This window comes from Pinus tabuliformis, chromosome 1_2 (assembly GCF_031772625.1).
Source record: "Pinus tabuliformis cultivar Carrire ecotype Pingquan chromosome 1_2, CPIR1, whole genome shotgun sequence".
Lineage (NCBI taxonomy): Eukaryota > Viridiplantae > Streptophyta > Pinopsida > Pinales > Pinaceae > Pinus > Pinus tabuliformis.
This window is the reverse complement of record NC_142298.1, coordinates 18,153,619-18,167,651: the sequence shown is the minus strand read 5'-3', so window position 1 is coordinate 18,167,651 and position 14,033 is coordinate 18,153,619.

Here is a 14,033-nt window from a genome sequence, read left to right as displayed (position 1 = left end):
TACTGCTTAGTTCTATGAGAAAGAAGCTTATGATGGATATTGTCTCATAGTTGTCTTAAATGGGATGAGATGGGAAAATTAAAGCAGAAATACCAATATTTATTTTATGTTTTCAATACTCATTCTTGTACTGTAAGCACAGATGTTCATGGAAAGGGATCTTGAGGACGATGATAAATTATTTTGGCTTGACACCATTCAGTTCTTTCACAGATGGGTGAAATTTCATTTGCCCCACCCATGAATGGTTGTGGTTGTGTTTGCTTGCGAATGAAGGATACCCATAGTCCTTTTCTGCTGACGTTTGACTTGCATTAGAGTACTTTGGTAATTGAGTACGAGCTTCCACAGGTGTGGTTGCTCATTGTCAAGGCCTCATTGACCAACTTTATAAAATTTTACTTGGAAAACACTCAATTGTTATTAGTACATTATTTGTTATTTTTAGTTAAGTTTTCTCTATTCTAGTGCTATGTACCTTCAGAAGTATATGGGATTGGAGTGTCGAATCTATTATTTTATTGTAATAATGAGATGTTGGAACTATCTTTATAATGGCTTGTTATGTGTTACATTTAATAAGGTTGTGTCCATGTAACAGCAGTTGCGAGTTATGCTTGTTGAGTCATGAATCAACTCTAACTTAGATCAACATCAAAGCAATTTTCTTTTTTTGAAGGAATGTTGTAGAGATAGTTGGTCATTGTCAAGGTCTCATTGACCACCTTTATAAGATTTTACTTGGAAAACGGTCATAAATGTTATTGGTACATTATTCATTATTTTGAGTAAAGTTTGCTCTTTTCTAGTGCTATATATCTTTAGAAGTATATGGGAATGGTGTATTGAATCTGTTATTTTATTGTTATGGTATGTTATGTGTTGCATTTCATAAGGTTGTGTCCATGACTCCATCTAACAGGAATTGTGAGTGAATCATGAATCAACTCTGATTCAGATCAACATCAAAGCAATTTTGTTTTTTGGAGTGAATGTTGCATATGCAATGCTGTCCAAATTGACCAAAACTTATTTTCCAGTGCTCTATTCCTACTCTGATTCAAACCTCGATTATTAACATGGAAATTCCCTGTCTCAACACTTTAAGCCTTAGATTGAATATCCTAAGGACTGCATCCACCTAGGATTAAGAATAATTTAGAAACTCTAGGCCACAATGACCCAGGATTAAGAATAATTTAGAACATGGCAGCAATGATCCCAAACAAACAGAGGAAATGGAACGAACACAAAATTTTATGTGATGACATGATGCCCAACACGTGGACCTCCATGGTGGACAGGTGTCGTACCGGATCCATGCGCTTTGACACACATAATAACTTATAGAAATAGTTTTATCATAATTAATATTTTATAGAAAGACATATTCCATTGAAAAATTCTTTTCAACACACAGTTAGTTTGCCACAAGAAATCACTACTAGGTTGTAAGCCAAAATGTTTATGTGACAAGAAAAAGATACAATCTAGTGTTGTAAGACAAAATGTTTTTGTGACAAGAAAAAGATACAATCTAGTGTTGTAAGGCAAAATGTTTCTGTGCCAAGAAAAAGATAAAATCCATCCAAAATCCACATCATAATGTGGTTAGAACCAAAAACATATGACACCCCTATTCTTTATGGCCCTAAGAATCTTGAGTGCCAAAACTCCCAGAGTTACCTTCTTGAGCCAGGTAGGTTGGCCTACCAGTCAAGCGCTGATTAGGAAATGGTTGATTGCTGCCATATGATTGATTCCAATTCGTAGCTTCCAACCATGGAGGTACTGAGTACCCATACCTCACATTTTCACTACTGACCCCTGCATTAAGTGGAGGTGTGTAATGAGCATACAGAGAATTGACACCAACTTTGGTAGGAACAAGGAAAGTGGGTAAACCCTCAATTTGATAATGGGGCACTTGAATGTTTATGAGATCTTGGAATAATGTTGTATTATATGCAATGGAGTCCAATGAGTTTGAAATAATCCTGGTTTCATCAGCTATTCTTGTATCGTTGATCATCCCTTGTTCCTTTTCAAGCATTTGTTGTGCCTTTCGTTTTTCCTTTTCCTGTCTTGCCATTTGCTTTTGTTGGTCCTTAACTTGCCTTGCTTTATCTCTTTCAATCCTTTCATATGCTCGACGTTGTGCTGCAACAATCCTTGCTGCCTTCTTCTCCTTGAATATATCCTTCTTTTTCTGTTTTAATTCTTGCATTTCAAATTTCTTTTTTTCAGACTCAACTAGCAGGTTTATATAGTCCTCTGAGGTGAGTAACTGTGAGCTTCGGCCCAGATGAAGACTACCGGTGCACCTTGCTTTTTTTTTCATTGATACTCTCTCTACTGGTAGCTTTAGGAACCGTCCAAGTGTCTTCTCCACCCCTCCCACCTGCATGTCATTGCTTGGTACTTCCCTTTCAGTATCTGTTGGAACTAATTGAACTATATCATTATCTTCATTTGATGCCTCATTATGTCCTTCATCTTCTACCATTGATCTATTGTCCACAAAAAAATGAACAATTTCACTGTTCAATTCTGCTGGTTGTGAGGGCATGTTCATGCTTTCTTCATTGGTTGCTAAGACACTATGTGCATTCATATTGATCATTGCTTCTGCTAGCCATGAAGGTGGGGTTACTTGGCTTGGCAATGTCAATTGGTCATTGTCAACTGCATGTTCAACAATATCATTAACAATATCAGCAACAGGAACTTCATGTTCTTGAGTTGGTGGAACGATCTCCATGTTACTGCGAATTTGTTCATTGTTATATTGTGTTTCACATACAGTTTCATCATCTTTAGCATATAAGTGTCCTTGAGACAGGGAAATCATATTACCAGTTGCAACAACATCATCTTGGTCATCTACTTCTTGCACTTCAACACCTGTTTGGGCATTCCCTTCTTCTTGACCATCCACATGAAATGCTTGGCTACAACCAGTATCATGCATAAGAGCATCATAGTTCAATGGCCAGATTCCTGTCCTCCTAAAGCCAGCCTTGATATTTGATGGTGTCAAAGCCCTTTTAAAAGCTTTACTTGCAAGCTCTGCTAGCTCAAACCTTTTCACCTCAACCCCTGGATTCTTTGCCATCCATGCAGCGCGCTCCGACCTGAAATAGTTCTTGAAAGGGCCAAACACACTAACATCAAGGGGTTGCAGTTTGTGAGTGGTATCAGCTGGCAATGTCAACAAGTCGATGCCTAAATTGTTTGCTTCCTCAATTGTTTGTACAGCCATGTGGCTCCCATGGCCATCTAATATCAAAAGGTGTCTGTTATTAGGCGAGACACCACCTGGTACCAATGCAGCAAAGTGAAAAAGCCAACTTAGAAACAGTTCTTTAGTCATCCATGCATGGGGATGTGCAGCCATGCATGCACCTGGTTCACAGTTCTGTATATAGTTTTTCAATTGATTTTTACCTTTGAATACATAAAATCCTGGAATTGAAGTACCAATTGCATTGACACAACATAAAATAGTTATCCACTCCCTGCTCTTGGGCAAAATCTTTGGCACATTTCGGCTTCCTCTCTTGGTAATTACCCGCATGCCACAATTCCTCCCTACCTGTAAACCTGTTTCATCACAGTTCCATATATGGTTTGCTCCATAAGAATGTTTATCGTAAGCACTAGAAAGTGTGTCATAGAACTTTTGCACCACTCCAAGGTGCAAATTTAATGCTCTGTCTCTGTCAAGGCCCTCAGCAGTACGCAATACAAGTTCTGGATGCCCTTTTTTAAACCCAAACCACCATGATTTACCAGGAAACCCATCTTTGAATGGGTTTGGCCTCCCTTGACAGATTTGAGCAACTGTTGATTTGAGTTGTATCAACTCTAGCTCATGTCCCAGTTGGGCCATCTCTTTACACCACTCAACCACCTCGGCCTCCTCCTCCTCAGTCATAACTATAAGAGGCCCTCTACGTTTTGTATGAGTCAGTCCATTTATCCAATAATGTATTGATGAGGGAGGAATACCATGTTTTTTTAATTTGTAGTTAAAAACTTTCTTCTTCCTTTTGCAATTTTGGAATTGAAGTTTTGTCTGTGGTTTACTTTCCCCACTATCAGGCTACTCAAGATTAGGATGTAAATATATGTTAACATGAAATACAAATATTTACCTCAATATAATAATAATGATAATAAACTTCAACATTTTCCCCCTTTTCATTCCATATACTTTGAGCCCACATTAACTTTTCTTCATTGATCATTCTTATGTTTGTATGTTGCAGCCAATATTTTCCTTCAAGTCATCCTACATTTGCTTTCTATGTTACTTAGTTTGCACCTGCATTCCCCTAGTGTACAAATTACTCAATTCATGTACTTATTCATTTTCCCTTGCATGTGGGTTTTTGAATGAACTTTGTTTAGTTGTTATCCCATTGCTTCATCCTACACGGCACCCTCAAATATTAACATATCAATTTCACTCGTATGTCGGTTGACAAAATTTCATAATACCTTGCACTCCTACATGAATGAATCGCGCATGATCCCACACTTGCTTGTTTTATCCTCTAGCTTCTTTCACATGTGAATGCGAGAGCCATTCCTTAGCAACATCTCATTATTATGTCCTACAACTTACATCCAATACCCCTTAGTCATTAATCATTTTCTTCTTTGGAGGCACATTAAACACTAACATCAACACATTCCTTGCTTAATTGAATTTCTTTCTATAATTAAATATGGTGCAATTCTAGTTAAGATTTTGCTATCTTTGTGAATCAATGTAATACTTGCTACTTATTAACTGCTTCCTTTGCACGAATCCACACAACAAGAATTAATCATATGCTTAATACATCAAGCTCTTAACTTAGTCACTTGTTGTTTTATTCATATGTTTAACTAGTGTTGATAAGTATCAAACACACATTCCAAATATAATACAAGAAACCTTTCGTGAATACACCCTCAATATACATGGGAAACGAGATAACAACTTCCAGTGGTTAGTGGCTTATAGATGGTATTCAAATCTTAATATGGAAGAGAGGAACACCAACAAATCCTAGACTTTAGGGATTTTGCATGATGGTTGTATGCCTGAAGTCTTCTACTTTTCTGAATTAGTTTCATAGCACACTGATGAATTAAATGTTAGGAAAATGCATACATGGCTTGCTAACTCTTCCGAGGCTCATATTTCTCTAACCCTTAGTGTTTTCAAAGAAAGTGATTTGGCTTCTAGAATCCAAGTGAGTGTTCAAAGTAGAAGAATTTGATGCCTTCCTGATGAACTATAGTGGAGGAATGAATCTTCTAAAGAAGTTACCACAAAATCCAACTAGGGAGCTAGTTAACATTGACAAGATTGAGGTATATGCACTAGCCAACCCATATCAATAATTTGCTTGGTTGTTCATGCAAGTTCTTGGCTAAGAATAAATAAAAAAATATCCGCGGTATTTTCTCTATGTTTTACGTTATTGTGTGCATGAGGGAGTCATACTTGATTAGACCCATGTAGTTTCAACAAAAAAATCCTATCAATTAATAAATTTCAATCTATAAAAAATGTTTTACATGTGTTCATACCTGGTACACATCATTTTTTATTTTAATGTCTCTAAAGGCCTCTATATATTGTTGCGGCATTCCAATTTTGATCTCGATGCTATTCGATTCTAACATTCATCCCTTTTGAGACATAAGGCTCAGCTCCATTTTTATTTGATGTTGAGTTATTTTCTAATTAAATGTAGAACAATGCATATTGGTCAATTTGCTAGAATATGCTCTCATGAAGCTTTGACGCTTTTAGGAGGAAAAGGGATTTTTTTAGACAAAACAATAATTTTCATACATTTGGTTGTTTGGTTTTGAAGGGAATCCCTTGGTGCTCCCAATCTGTGTTTGTGATTTTTTGTTGTTGTTGTAGAATTATGTTGATAATACAAGTCTTGGGCTCTCTTTTCCAATGAAAAAAAATAAATTTACTTTTTCCCATTTCACTATGAAATATCAAGGTTAAGAATATTTTTGAAATCAATAAAGATGCTACTTATCTGGATGTATTTAATTTAAATGAGCTAGAAAAAATTAAAGGATTTGATCCTTGGTCTATTTTCTCTTCTCACATTAATTCCATTGGATATGGTATTATGTTTCAAGAAAATCAAGATAAAGGTACTAGAGACAATCAAAATTTTCCTAACACTTTGTGGGATATTTATGAGGACCCAAGTGGTTTGTATAACGCTAATCTACCTCACATGCAACATGGAAAGGTAGTCACAAGGGCAAACCATACTCTCTAACACTTATTAAAGAGCGTCTACTTCAAAGAGTCAATCTCAAGTAAGAGAAATCAAGAAGAAGATCACTGATATTATTGGAGAAGGTGCTAACATGAATCAACCGAGGTTCAATCTTGAAAGGTCCCATGTTGTTGGATTCAATTCCAAAATGAAGAAAGGCAACACCCACATCACACCCAAAGACGTAATTATCTAAGTTATGGAAATTGGTGATGTCGAATAAACACTAGAGGAACTAGACTGGGCTAAAAGGAAAGTCCTAGAAAACCAGTCTATGGTTGAAGAAGAACTAGCTCAACAAGAGCTAGTCAATTTTGAAATTGAATTAGTGACACTTCATCACACGACCTACAATAAAAATTTGAAAAAATTACAGTTTGAAAAAATAAATGTCGAAAAGGATAAAGTTGTAGGTAAAGTAAATTATGAAATTGATGTTAAAGGAATAAATCTCTTGAAATTATTTGAATTTCATCAAGCGATTGTAAATGAATTGGTCTACTCAATCTTCGAATAAGAAGCAAGAAATATAACATTAAAACAAAGGGTAAAGGAGTTGTAAATGGCTTTATTACCAAATCCATTGCTTGTTGAACAAACATCCACTATTAAGTCAATTTTAGCTTTAGAGGACATGCTAGAGAGTAGCTAAAGGATTAAAGTAGCATCGAGTTTGTTGGTTGGAATCTAGTAGTACATTGTTTACAATGCCAATAAAAGAATTGATACAATCTTAGAAGTGTGAGAGGTGGCTACAACTTCAACCAACTTATCTTTGAGAATTAACACCCTTATTGAATGTTTACAAAAATATCTAGGGAATGATGAAATGTTTTATAAAGGAGCATTAAATACATTCATCATGAATGTGTTAGATATGGATTAAGAGTAAAAGAAAGAACAAAATATTTCGTTACAAGAAAGAATCAAACAATTAAAAGTATGCTAAAAATAAAGAATTAAAACATTTTGAAAATTAATTTCCATGTGTGATAATATCAAAACAAGGTGAAGTGACTTGTTCTTTAAGTTGATTGAAGTGGCGAGGGAATTGAAGGGACCCCGTCTTATCATGGACACAATGCCATTAAATAGAGAGAAAATGTAGGAATATGTTGATGTACTAAGGGTCACTTGGGAAAATAACTTTAACCAACATGTTGATTTCCAAAAGGAACAAATTGAGAAATGGTTATTTTAATTCATTAGTAAAAATGAAGACCAATATACCATAAAATGTCAAATTAATTCTCATTTGAAAGATATTGAAGATGAGTTGTTCGAAGCACGAGTGATGCAAAAAGTTACCATGGCACCCTTAGGAGACTTTGTTGAGCAATGACTAGAAGATACTTTGGAGAAGGTAACTACCTTGAGATAACTAATTGACAGTTTCGACAATTGCACTTCTAGCATACATCTAACATCTAAGAAAAGGAGCAACACTAAAAGGGCCCTCTTTTTCTAGCACTATATCCTGTCTAGTTTTGTTTTCTGATCCTTCTTCTCATTAAAAAATCACAGAACCTTTTGGGTCGTGGAGTCTTCCAAGAATTAAGGTCAAATTTTTATTGTTGTTATTTTTCTCTTTTAGTCTTTGGCTTTTGTTATATGGTTCAAAAGATCTCAATCCATGTCCTTAAATGAAAGAATGCCTTTACATTTATTAAATATTGTAGACTTTATTAAAACATTTGTATATTTTTAAGGTTTCTTAGAGAACTCTTTAAGAGTTCATCTCTAGCATGATCTTTGAACTTTGAGTTTTAAGCTTAAGATTGCAAGGGTATAGCTCTTTTTCACCCAATGAGTTTGCAAGAAAAATTCTTTTAAATTCTCTTAATGCATTCCATGATTTATTTCTTCAGTCCAAATGCTTGATTGTTTAATTACAGTTATGCTGGAAATGCTATGAAAAATTACGAGTTCTAAGTTTTATTTGATGTTTATGTTCATATGTATCATATTCTTTGAGTATTTGAGGTCTTGTCCTGTCTCAGGCTTCTTTCTTTTTCTTGATTTTTGAGATGTATGATTATTTGTTAAAGAGGAGTACCACCTATTAAAAAATGACACCGAAAAATTATTCCCTCAAATGTTATCATTAAGATTTGGCCAATCCCAAAGATCAACATTTATTGGTGACTCCAATGGGGAGCTAAACAAAACACTAGCTTCATAGGAGCAGTGAACTTTTATGACACGATAAGGCTTGATACGACCTAATTACCAAACAGACCTGAAGACTAAAGGAGTATACTCCATCAATTATATGATTTAGTTTTACAAACTATGCAAAACCAACACGAACTTGAACAATCCTAACATGTTTTTGTTCACCAAGAAATAATTAAAGATTTGCAAAGAAAAAAACAAGTAGAAATACGAAGACAAATAAATTTAACAATGTAAACTTTGAAACGGGAACTGATACTGTTACCCGTTTCGTAGAAATAGTAAAAAACGTGACCTGATTTTGAAAAGGGGTGATGCAGAACACACATGTTTTTTTAGAGCATAGTTTTTGGCACTTTAATTTTTTTTATGTACATTACGTTTTAGAATGGTAGTGATTTTCATGTTGATTTAAAAAAGTGAGTATTCTGCATCACACCCTTTTTTTAAAAGACCTATTTTTTTACTTTAAATTTTCTAGTGTATGAAATGTAAATAATTATTTTCTAAATTTGATAGTTTTTGAAGTGGTCATTTTCTTCATATTTTCTTGTTTTTTAATTTTAATTTTAATTTTTTTTGTAGTGAGGTTTTTATTGTTTTGCATTTTTAAATTAGAAAGTCGATATTTTGAATTTTAGATAATCTACATATTTATACATCCTTAATTAATTTTTCAATCCACATGAAATAATTGTTTCTAAAAAACAATTTTTTTAACAATGGACATAATAATAACCATTTTTAACATAAATATAACAAAAAAACTACACGTTTCGATAATTTTTTGCTAGAATTGACATGTCAAAATCACAATTTTTATACAAAAATTTTAACTAAAAATGGTTAAATAATAGTTTTTTTTATGAATTTCATGTCAAAATAATAATAATAATCATTTTTTTTTTCAATAAATAATGATCAACTTAAAAATCAATGCGAAAATCACATATTACAAATATTGAACGCATAACAACCTTAATTGATTAATTATTCTTCTCATAAAATGTCAAAGTCAAAACATTGCAAAGCTTGATTTCCAAGCATAATTTAAATTTAATCAACAATGTCACGTAATCCAAATTCTTCGTCCTCTAGAGTTTTATTATTGTCTTCTTCCACAATATTTTATGCTTCCTTTTGCTCATTTTCCTCTTCTAATGGATCTTTGATGTCTGCGAATCTCCAAATGTATGTCTTTCCAAACATTCCATGTAATGGTGGTTGGGGTTCCTTTGCCTTTTTTGCTACACGTGATTCACTAAAGTCCCCTTTCTTCAACCCAATTTCTTGCAATGCAGCTGAAAGAAATTGAAGAGCATTAATTCTTTACTGAATGAAATTGCACTGTAATGGATCTTTCTCAATTGCAAGGCAATTTCTTCCTTTTTGAAGGTAGTATGCTAGTGTTGTACCTAATTATCAAGCACAAAATAAATAATGATGTAAATTAGTACAATGGCATATTAATTAAAAAAAGAACATATTGAAATTCAATTCCATATAATAAAACTTACCTGAGCCAGAAAATAAATCCAAAACACAATCTCCTTCATTTGAACATATGTCTATAAGATAATTAATCAATAATTGTGGTTTTTTATAAATGTTAATTATCTCTCCTTTTGTTTCTTTGTCTTCATATGTTAGTTTTCTTACAACAACATCATAAGTCAGTATTTGGCTATGACTCTTTTCGTCCACCCGATTAAAAATCATAGACATATGGCTATCATCTTTTGCCCAACTATCAATATGAATGAACTCACAGTCATTTATAGATTGTTGATCTTCATTGTTAAGAAGATTTGACTTTTGCCTGTAACATGAAATAGTAAAAGTTCAATTAACTTGTACATAAATGAATTTTTCAACATTAATCAAATATACATTTTAAACGTCTTACCATGTAAGCTGCATCCTTGAATTTGTTTTCCCCTTAAAGTTTGACAATATCATTGCCAATTGTGTGTCTAAATGAAATGTCACAAATCTCCATAATGGTGATGATGTCACTTCTACAAATCCTGCAACCACTTTATTAAAAGCTTGATAAGTATAAGGGTCACTATCATAGTAAATGTTTGGAATATTGAAACCATGGGTAATATCTGCAATGACTAGGGCATAATCCCTTTTTGGTATGAGTTTAGAAATGTCTTCATAGTCGCCTTGTATTACTTGATATTGAATAGTGTCTAGACCATTCCAAATGAAATTATTAAGAGTTGGATCAAGTTCAACATTCTTAATACGTTGCTTCCTCAATCTTTCGATCTTTATTTTTTCAATAAAATTCTTGAAACTGTCTAGTGCTCCATTGTCTTCCTTCCTCATGTTTTATAAAATAAACAAATATATGTGTAAGTTTTAAATTAAAAATAGTACACAGATGAATAAAAATGAATGTATAAATCAAGATACCTTTTTAAATGTAAGATAAAAATCTTTTAATGTTGATGTAGAACTTGAATCTGGATAGTTGCGTACAACATCATCCCAACTATCTTCATTCAACAATCTAACCATTTGTTCTTGAATTTTCATGTAAACTTTGTGACTGCGTAGATAAAGTAAGAAAAAGTTAATATAATGATATTTATAACAAATACTACCAAGAACAACATGTTTTATTTAAAAGATAACTATAATTTAGAAATAAATAAAAATAACTCAGCAAACTTACTTTTGAAATTCTTCAAACATTTCCTCTAATGATAATTCCCCTGACCTCACACGAGATAATATTGTTTTGAAAAAATTTTCATCTTTCACTCCTTGCATCGCCCTCCAAGGCGTGATAGTCATATCGTCTGGAAGTTGCTTCAGTTCAGTAGCTGATTTACTGTTGCTACATATCAATGGCTTAGACTTTTTGACCCTCTGATTTTTAATGCCAATGTCTTCCCACATGCTAAAAATCTCATCAATCAACTTCCAAACATCTCCAATTCTAAATGCCAATTGGAAAATGTTATCAACACCTCTGAATAAATCACTATTTTTGTTGCCTTTTCCACCTTTTGAATTGGTTTTTTCTTCAATTTGATAGCCTATTTCCATACAACATTCCTTTCGGAAATCTGCAGTAACATTTATCCTATCCCCACCACATTTTTCTTGAAATTCACTATAAATAAATCTAACCCTTTGGATGAAAGTCATAGACATCCTATATTCATTATCTGAATTATGATCCCATGCCATTAACTTTGCTTCTGTTTCATTTAAACCAGCATAAATGATACATTTCATTGTTTCAAAACGTCGGTTATTAGGATATTCCTCCATCAATTGTATTTGAGCTTCTACAGAATGGTTCCCCCCAAGCACATAATAATTGTATTCAAAACATTTTGACTTATCAAATGCTTATTTGTTGGGAACTTGAAGTGGATCAACAAGAAGCACATAACTAACCACATGAGCATATGGATTGTACCTCATCAATGTCTTCAAGTTGTGAACATGCAGATGATGTGGCTTTATGACTTGATATTGACATTATCCTTCACTTGCCTTATAGGTTTGTCTGACATTAAGCTGAAATGTATGACCACCATCAATTAAGTTTCTCTTTGTCAAATTTTGTCGAATGGCATTTTGTTTTGTTTTGATAATGCCATCATCTAAATCAGCGCTTGGTGTAATGATTTCTCTGTTTTCTTTTGAAGTTTCACTAGGTTCTTGACTACTGGTAATGACTACTTCAAAATCTTCAACTTTACTTTTCTTCGTCATAACATTCTCAACAGATTTATTCTTGGGCATTGTTACTTTTGGTCTTTTACGAATTTTCTCAGTTCTAATGTCATCTTCAGTAATGGCAACATATGCTTCACTGTCAGTTTCAACTTCATCGTCCTCAAAAGTAACTTGTTTACCCTTGCTAGATTTATCCACCAGAGGCCTTTTTTTCTGATTCTTTGGATGTAGTTTTGTAGCATCATCAATTACTACATTTTTCTTGTTTTCCATATCTTCTTCTGACACTGAGTAAAAACTGCTGACAACTTTCATGATATCATGCTCTATGAAATGAATGCCTCCCAACCTAATTGAACAACTTTCAACAAAATTCTGCCAAACAAAATATCATATGTCAATAAAAACAAAGTTAAAAAAATATAGTGAGACACTTTCAAGAACGCAAAATACAAATATAAATAACAATACTTACGATGTTTTGTGTCATCTCATTTACGATTTGTTTACACAACTTTGTAGATACCTCTCTTGTGTCATATAATGAATATGATAGTCGGTATTTAATCCATTCATGTGACTTGAGAGCTTTTGTAAGTACGTAAACAACTTCAGTGTTCAGTACCGAACACATATCTATGACTCTTCCCATCAACTCAAAATTTCCATTATCATTCGTTATATCAATATATAGATATATATTCACATTTGTGCTTTCTCTTTCTTTCACATACCAGACTCTTGATGGAAATTTCACCTCTTTTAAATTCTTCCAATATTAAATTATCTTCTTATCACTTGAGGTACTTGAAATATTTGTAGCCATGAACTCAGGTGGAGTTCATTCACCAATGTTTTTTGAAAAATGCACCTTTAAGAGTCTTTGGTCCAGAAATATTCACAGAAATTTTCTTTGATGCCATTTTCCTAAAAAATAGAAACACATAAATCAGTAAATAACAAAAACATATTAATTTAAATTAACAACGAAAATATATCATAAATTTTTTATTTGTATAATAAGAATCACCCAGCCACCCCTAACGGGCGGGCGGGCGGGTCGATGGGTGGGCGGGAGGTCGGGTGAGGGACGGCGGGGCTGGGTGGATAGCTGGGCAGGTGAGGGAGGGCGGGCCGGGTGGGTGTGGGTGAGAGGGGTGCGCGGGTGTGGGCGGGGGCGAGCGTGCGGGGGCGCCGCACCCGACCCCCTTCCACCCCCACGCACCCACGCCGACCCTCTTCCCTCACACCCACCTGCCTCTCCCCCATCCCTCTCGCCCCACCCTCACCCATACGTCCTCCCCGCCACTCTCTCCACCCATGTGCCCCCACCTCCCCCAAATGTGCGCTCCCCCTCACCCACCCCCTTGCACCTTGCTCCTCCCTCTCACCACATTGCTCACCCACACCCACCCCCTCCTCCCCCCACACACCCACGCCCTTTCCACCCCTCACACCCGCGCCCTTCCCCCCTACCCCCCCTCACACTCCCCACACCCTCCTCCGCCCACCACACCGACGACCCTTCCCCTCACCCTGCCCCCCACCCTCAAACTCCCTGCCCCGATGCCCATGACCCTTCCCGACCCTCTTCTCACGCCCTTCCCACCTCCTCTCCTCCCCCCACTCCCCCTCACACTCCCCAACCCAACCCCCCGCCCATGACCCTTACCCTCCGCCTACCCCTCCCCCGCCCCCTAGTGACCCCTTCCCTCCCCCTACCTTCCTCCCCTTCGCCGCCCACTACCCATCCCTTCCCCTACCTGCCTCCCCCTCCCTGCCCACGACCCTTCCCCTCCCCTTACAACCCCACCATCTTCCCCGCCCACGACTCTTCCCCTCCCC